Here is a 6,342-nt window from a genome sequence, read left to right as displayed (position 1 = left end):
TTTATAAACAAATCAATTCTCAATATTATAATATTTATCCTGTGCACTACAATTATGTCTGTTACAAATTTCACCAACTTTACTTGATCTATGTCAATAAATTAGTTTTTATTTTTACAGCAGTTGTACAGAGGAAAAGTATCGAATCGGCAAATAAAATGACCCTCAAGATTTATTCACTTTTGAGCCTAGCGCATATAGAGAAGTAAAAAAACAATAAATTAAATTGATGTTTTCTATATATAACCTATGTATATGAGGGACAATTTTGTTCACTTATTTTAAAGCGTAATAGCTACTGTTCCTTTTTAACAATAATTACTAAAAGTTGACAGGGAAATTTGTGTATTAGGGGATTGATGTCATTAAATTTTAGTACTTAAAGGCGATGAGAAAATTTTAGTAAAATGTCATTTGGCGCCATACACGAATTTTACATTTTTTTTTTTAAAAGTCGATGCTGTGTTTTTATACTTGACATAAATCGTGATAAATTTTATTTAATTAGTAATTAGGCGTTTAAAAAATAATCTTTCGAAAGAAAGGAAAAAACAGAATTAATTTATCGATGATCTAAAGGTTGAGGGGTTCGTGAGGAAACGAACGAAATGGCTAGAAATATCCGGTGTCTCATTAAATAAAGTGTCTCATTACATTAACACATGCTTTTGTCGCACAATATTGATGATGATGAGTACAACGATGAATTTAATTTAATATTCTTATCGTTTTCGTCATAAATGACGTCAACCTTCGTTTAAAGTAAAAGAAGTTATAAACTGAAATAGTATTTGAAAATTAAACAACTGGATGTCCTTGACTACTAAATGTTTACAAAACACATAAGTCCACGTCTTTTATCGAATTTTGTTTTTTGTCAAAAGAAAATAAATGTGGACGCAGGACGTATGTGGGACCGAGCGGTAACCGCGTAAGGGCTCTTTCACACTATGACCGACTGGTCCCACCCGACCGATTTTATAATCGGATTGACTAGTAGTAAAAGCATTCACACTAAGTATGATTAAATGTCGGTGGCCGACTCATAAGTACCAATCAGAACGCGTGTTATAAATCAATACACTAGCCAATCATGGTAAGTTTTTTAAATTAAACAGAAAACATGGCCGTCATGGTAAGCGATCGTGCATTTAGATATATCACGTCATTATTAGATTATTAGATTAGTCAATCACGTACCTACAACGTTTAGTTTCTTGGAAATCTCCGTCCAAGAATTATTTTTTTTATGTTGTCTTCATAATCGGCTCGCCGAATATCATAAAGCCACGGATAAATCTGTCCGACTGAAACGACTAGTCGGTCGGCAGACTGCTGTTGCCATGGCAACACGACTTGGAGTCGGGCCAGTCGATCCAGTCGGTCATAGTGTGAAACAGCCCTAAGTCGGGGTATAATTTCGCATATAAATACATACAAATAATTTTTAATTGGGGCCGGAGACTAAAGTAAACAATAATTTAGAAGAAAATGTTTAATAAAATCTTAGGTAATACATATATATAACAAATTAGGTCTATATTATTTTACGATTTTTCACATTTACTCGATTATTACGCCATAATTTTAACATTGTTTCTATCTCAGCGATAGTACTATGATGTTCACGAATGATGTTTGAATTTAAAGATTGAGCATTTTTCACGGCTTCGAGAATTTATTCTTTAACTTTTATAATTGTTCTGATCGTCGATTCCGGTAGATCAAACTTTTTTGCCAATTCACAAATTTTCATTTTTGTATCGAAGTCTTTAATAATGTTAACTTTACATTCCAAAGATAAAGTTTTTCTTTTCTAGTTTGATGCAGAAGAATTAGTTCTACTTCTTTTGGATGACATAGTAGAGTCTCTCGAGTCTCCATAGATATAACAAACACAGAAATAAATTGTAGCTATGTGTGGATTCCGCGCGACACGTCCGAACATGTAAGCTGAACAATAGTATGGGGAGAGTGAGTAATCAAGGGTTGCGTGGCGCTCAAACAAAAGACGAATCGACGAGATTTGAAAATCGCGTAACTCCGGGTTCGCGTAAGTCGGGGTATTACTGTACTTACTCTCCAGCTGTTTTCTAATGCTACCAACACCTTTAACCTGTGCTTTAAGCATTTTATTATCAATTACCTGGCCATGTATCATTATTTGTACCTTTCATATATCAGAATCTGTAGGTCCGTATCTACAGGCTCTGTAGAACTACACAGGAATTAATACGTCTTAATTCTGGGCCAACAAGCGTCATGAGCCAATAAAATATGAATTTTATTTTGAACTTTTATACTTTTTTATTAACAACTAGCAGGTGTGCCCGGGCAAAAGTAACGATAACTAAGATAAAGATAATTACGTTACAGTCAATCTTACCCGTTTTCACAGAATGCAAGAATTGGGTCCCCTTGTTTCCAGACTAATTAGAGAATTTTTAGATGGGTCTAAAAATATGTTCGATTTCACAGAATGCAAGAATTGGGTCCCCTTGTTTCCAGACTAATTAGAGAATTTTTAGATGGTTCTAAAAATACGTTCGATTTACCGCAAAAACGAAAATGTGGGGGCGGCAGGGGAAGCCCGCCCCCACTTTGCTACGCTACTGGGTAATGAATTATTTGAGAGTAGTGCGTGGAATAACAAGAAGTGACTATGTGAGAATGAAGAAGTGTTGGAGGAATGCTAAATGAAGCCAGTAAGAAGTAAGTAAATTGACTCTATGTTGATTTGGCCACATTGAGTGAACAAAAGGTGATTAACAGTTGAAGAAAGTATAAATGAAAAAGATGGATGGGAATCGTGGTTGAGGAAAGCCGAGAAAGATTTGGTTTAATCAAATGAATAAGTATCTGAAAAAACGGAATGTGTTTAGTCAAAAAGAGAATGTGAGGAATTGTGCTTGAAAAGGCACGAGTGTGTTCGAAACAAAAGTGTGCCTGCACAGAAAAGTGTGAAAATGCTGATGAATGGATGCGTCATAGGACTGTAGGCTCATTTTGTTGTTGCTCATTCTTTTTGAATTATAAGCGTATAAATACATATATGCATGTACTGTACGTTAAAGTATGTAATTCTCCATCGAAGCTATCGAAGCTAAGTATCACTTAAGTTTATCCATAGACCTTCCGATAGTCTATAGCAGTGGTTCCCAACCTTTTTTCATTAGCGTACCCCGTGACATGTCATATCTCTAGATTGTACCCCTCATTTAAGAAATTTAGTGAGTACCCGTATTGTTAATTTTACATATTGTAACTTTAATTAAATTAAAGAAAAAAAAGTAAATGAAAAAATGTATAATAAAGTTGTGATTGTTGCAAGGAACATATTTTACCTAATAATTTTTAATACTATTAGTTTGTGATATATAATATATTATTTTTTCTGCCATAATAACTAACCTTTTTCTGTACCCCTAAACAACCTATCTCGTACCCCTAGGGGTACGCGTACCACAGGTTGGGAATCGCTGGTCTGTAGTATAAGATATGAAAAATTAATAAATGTAATCACTAAAAATTTGAATTTCCAAATGAAATGGCAATGTAAGAATAGTGGGTGATTGGTTAACGAACAGTTCGGATAGCGAACAAATCGGATAACGAATACTTTCGCGAAAAATTTTTATGATCGGACAACGAACATTTACTGAACAAACATAAAAAGAAGCGACAAAAAATTAAGAATAAAGATTGAATTTTTCCTTTTCTTTGGGTAACAGTTCAACACCTTCCGGAGCGCGGGAGACGTCAACATCTACGATCAAACCGGTATATTCTGATTGGATAGTATTCCTTCGAACTTTTAGACTCTCCCTTGCAATTCCAGTGTTTTATTTATCTCACAGACACATTTCTTTCATAGTATTCGCGAGTCTGTCAGGCGAGAAACCGTTATACTTTTCGTCGGTTATTATTTTCGAATGTATAATACAAAAAGTAGAAATTGGGCAGAAGACGTCTGACGTTGCTGGACAGTATAGCTCGAACAGGTCCACAGTACGCCGCAGTTTAATCCTATCTAAGAAAGATACTGTATAATCAAGAAGATTCAAGCAGTTAACTCAATACTTTTTATAGAAAGCAAACTCTTGACTCGTTATCTTTGACAAAATGAGATTTTTTTCGTTCAAAAGACAAAAGAAATTTTTATATCTACTTTTATTTTAATGTTACTAAATTGAAAGATAAAACACGTCCGCAATATTCAGTTATAAAATTGAATTCAATACTCCTACGAAAATATAATTGTGTTAAGACCAAACAAACTTGAAAGAGCTCGACAAATATTTATTTTTAAGCAAATTACTTTATAGAAAACGAGCACTTACCGAGTTGATTTCCTGTCGAACATTAAACTTTTTCCTTCTGTATCGAACGTTAATTGACCTAATCAAGAATTTCCGTTCGTTTTGTGTTGTTGATAAACATTGCGCGTGACGTTAAATGCTTAAATAAAATCAGATGATAATGAAAAGTAAGTTGTATTAATGAATTACGAAAAATTATACAGTAATACTTCGACTTACGCTACCCCGACTTACGCGAACTCGGAGTTGCGCGATTTTCAAATTCCGTCGATTCGTCTTTTGTTTGGGCGCCACGCAACTCTTGATTACTCACTCCCCCCACACTATTGTTCAGCTTACAGCCTTCAGAGACTCTATGTGGTGATTTCTTGTAACCGTGAACGAATCAAAAGACGAGATAAGATTAACGAGAACATTTATTAGCTTATATACATCCTACTTGGATTTTACATAAATTGCGAAATTATACCCCGACTTACGCGAATTCGACTTACGCGGTTATCGCTCGGTCCCACCTATCGCGTAAGTTCGGGGTATTACTGTATTTAAAAAATTCAAAAAAATTTATCTAATTTTGAAATTTCTATCAGTTTACTCAAAATGTAAAAATGTGGAAAAAGTGGAATGTGTGGATGTTCAACAGCATCACTGTTTTATTTTAATACAGGATTGTTAAATTAAAGCGATTAATAATAAAACTAACGAGCAGACATTTATTGTGACGATGTCAGAATAAATGTCTGCTGCAATACTTTTATCATATTTCTTAATTTATTTCATTTAAAATATATGCTTTATGCGATACGTTTATTGTTTAGTTCTGTGTTGAGTTATACGAGCGCTAAAGTGAGCGCGAGGCAATAAAAAGGAGGAGAATGTTTAGAAAAACTTTTATATCTTTCAGTATGCATTTCGGAGAATTATGACTTTTTTTAACTCTTGTGTTACAACTTTATAGAAAAATTTACGTACAGGTTAGCATAATGTACAGTAATACCCCGAACTTACGCGATAGGTGGGACCGAGCGGTATCCGCGTAAGTCGAATTCGCGTAAGTCGGGGTATAATTTCGCATATAAATACATACAAATAATTTTTAATTGGGGCCGGAGACTAAACAAAACAATAATTTAGGAGAAAATGTTTAATAAAATCTTAGATAATACATATGTATAACAAATTAGGCCTATATTATTTTACAATTTTTCACATTTACTTGATTATTACGCCATAATTTTAACATTGTTTCCATTTCAGCGATAATACTGTGACGTTTACGAATGATGCTCGAATTTAAAGATTGAGCATTTTTCACAGCTTCGAGAATTTTTTCTTTGCCTTTTATAATTGTTCTGACCGACAATTCCGGTAGATCAAACTTCTTTGCCAATTCACAAATTTTCATTTTTGTATCGAAGTCTTTAATAATGGGTACGTTCGAAAAGTCTAACGAAATACGAATAACGATGACGTCATTCTCGTTTAACTCGTTCGACTTTACGAACATACCCAATGTTAACTTTACATTCCAAAGATAAAATTTTTCTTTTCTTGTTTGATGTAGAAGAATTAGTTCTACTTCGTTTGGATGACATAGTAAAGTCTCTCAAGTCTCCGTAGATATAACAAACACAGAAATAAATAACACAAAATAAATTGTAGCTATGTGTCGATTCCGCGCGACACATCCGAACATGTAAGCTGAACAATAGTTTGGGGGGAGTGAGTAAGCAAGGGTTGCGTGGCGCTCAAACAAAAGACGAATCGACGAGATTTGAAAATCGCGTAACTCCGAGTTCGCGTAAGTCGGGGTAGCGTAAGTCGAGGTATTACTGTATACAAGTTAGCATGAATTTATTGTAATGTTACAAAATTCTGAGATTAAATAACAATTGTAACTTAGCTTTTGCCGTTCATTGTAACAACGAAGGTGGCCAAATCATAAAAGAAACGGTAAAAATTGTCAAAAAAAAAAATTACATACGCAAAAAGGAGATGGTATGAACATCTTGAGATACTTAAA

The sequence above is a fragment of the Centruroides sculpturatus genome, unplaced genomic scaffold, assembly GCF_000671375.1.
Source record: "Centruroides sculpturatus isolate CEXI.00-Female unplaced genomic scaffold, Cexi_2.0 scaffold994, whole genome shotgun sequence".
Taxonomy (NCBI): Eukaryota; Metazoa; Arthropoda; class Arachnida; order Scorpiones; family Buthidae; genus Centruroides; species Centruroides sculpturatus.
Note: the sequence above shows the minus strand (reverse complement) of the source record.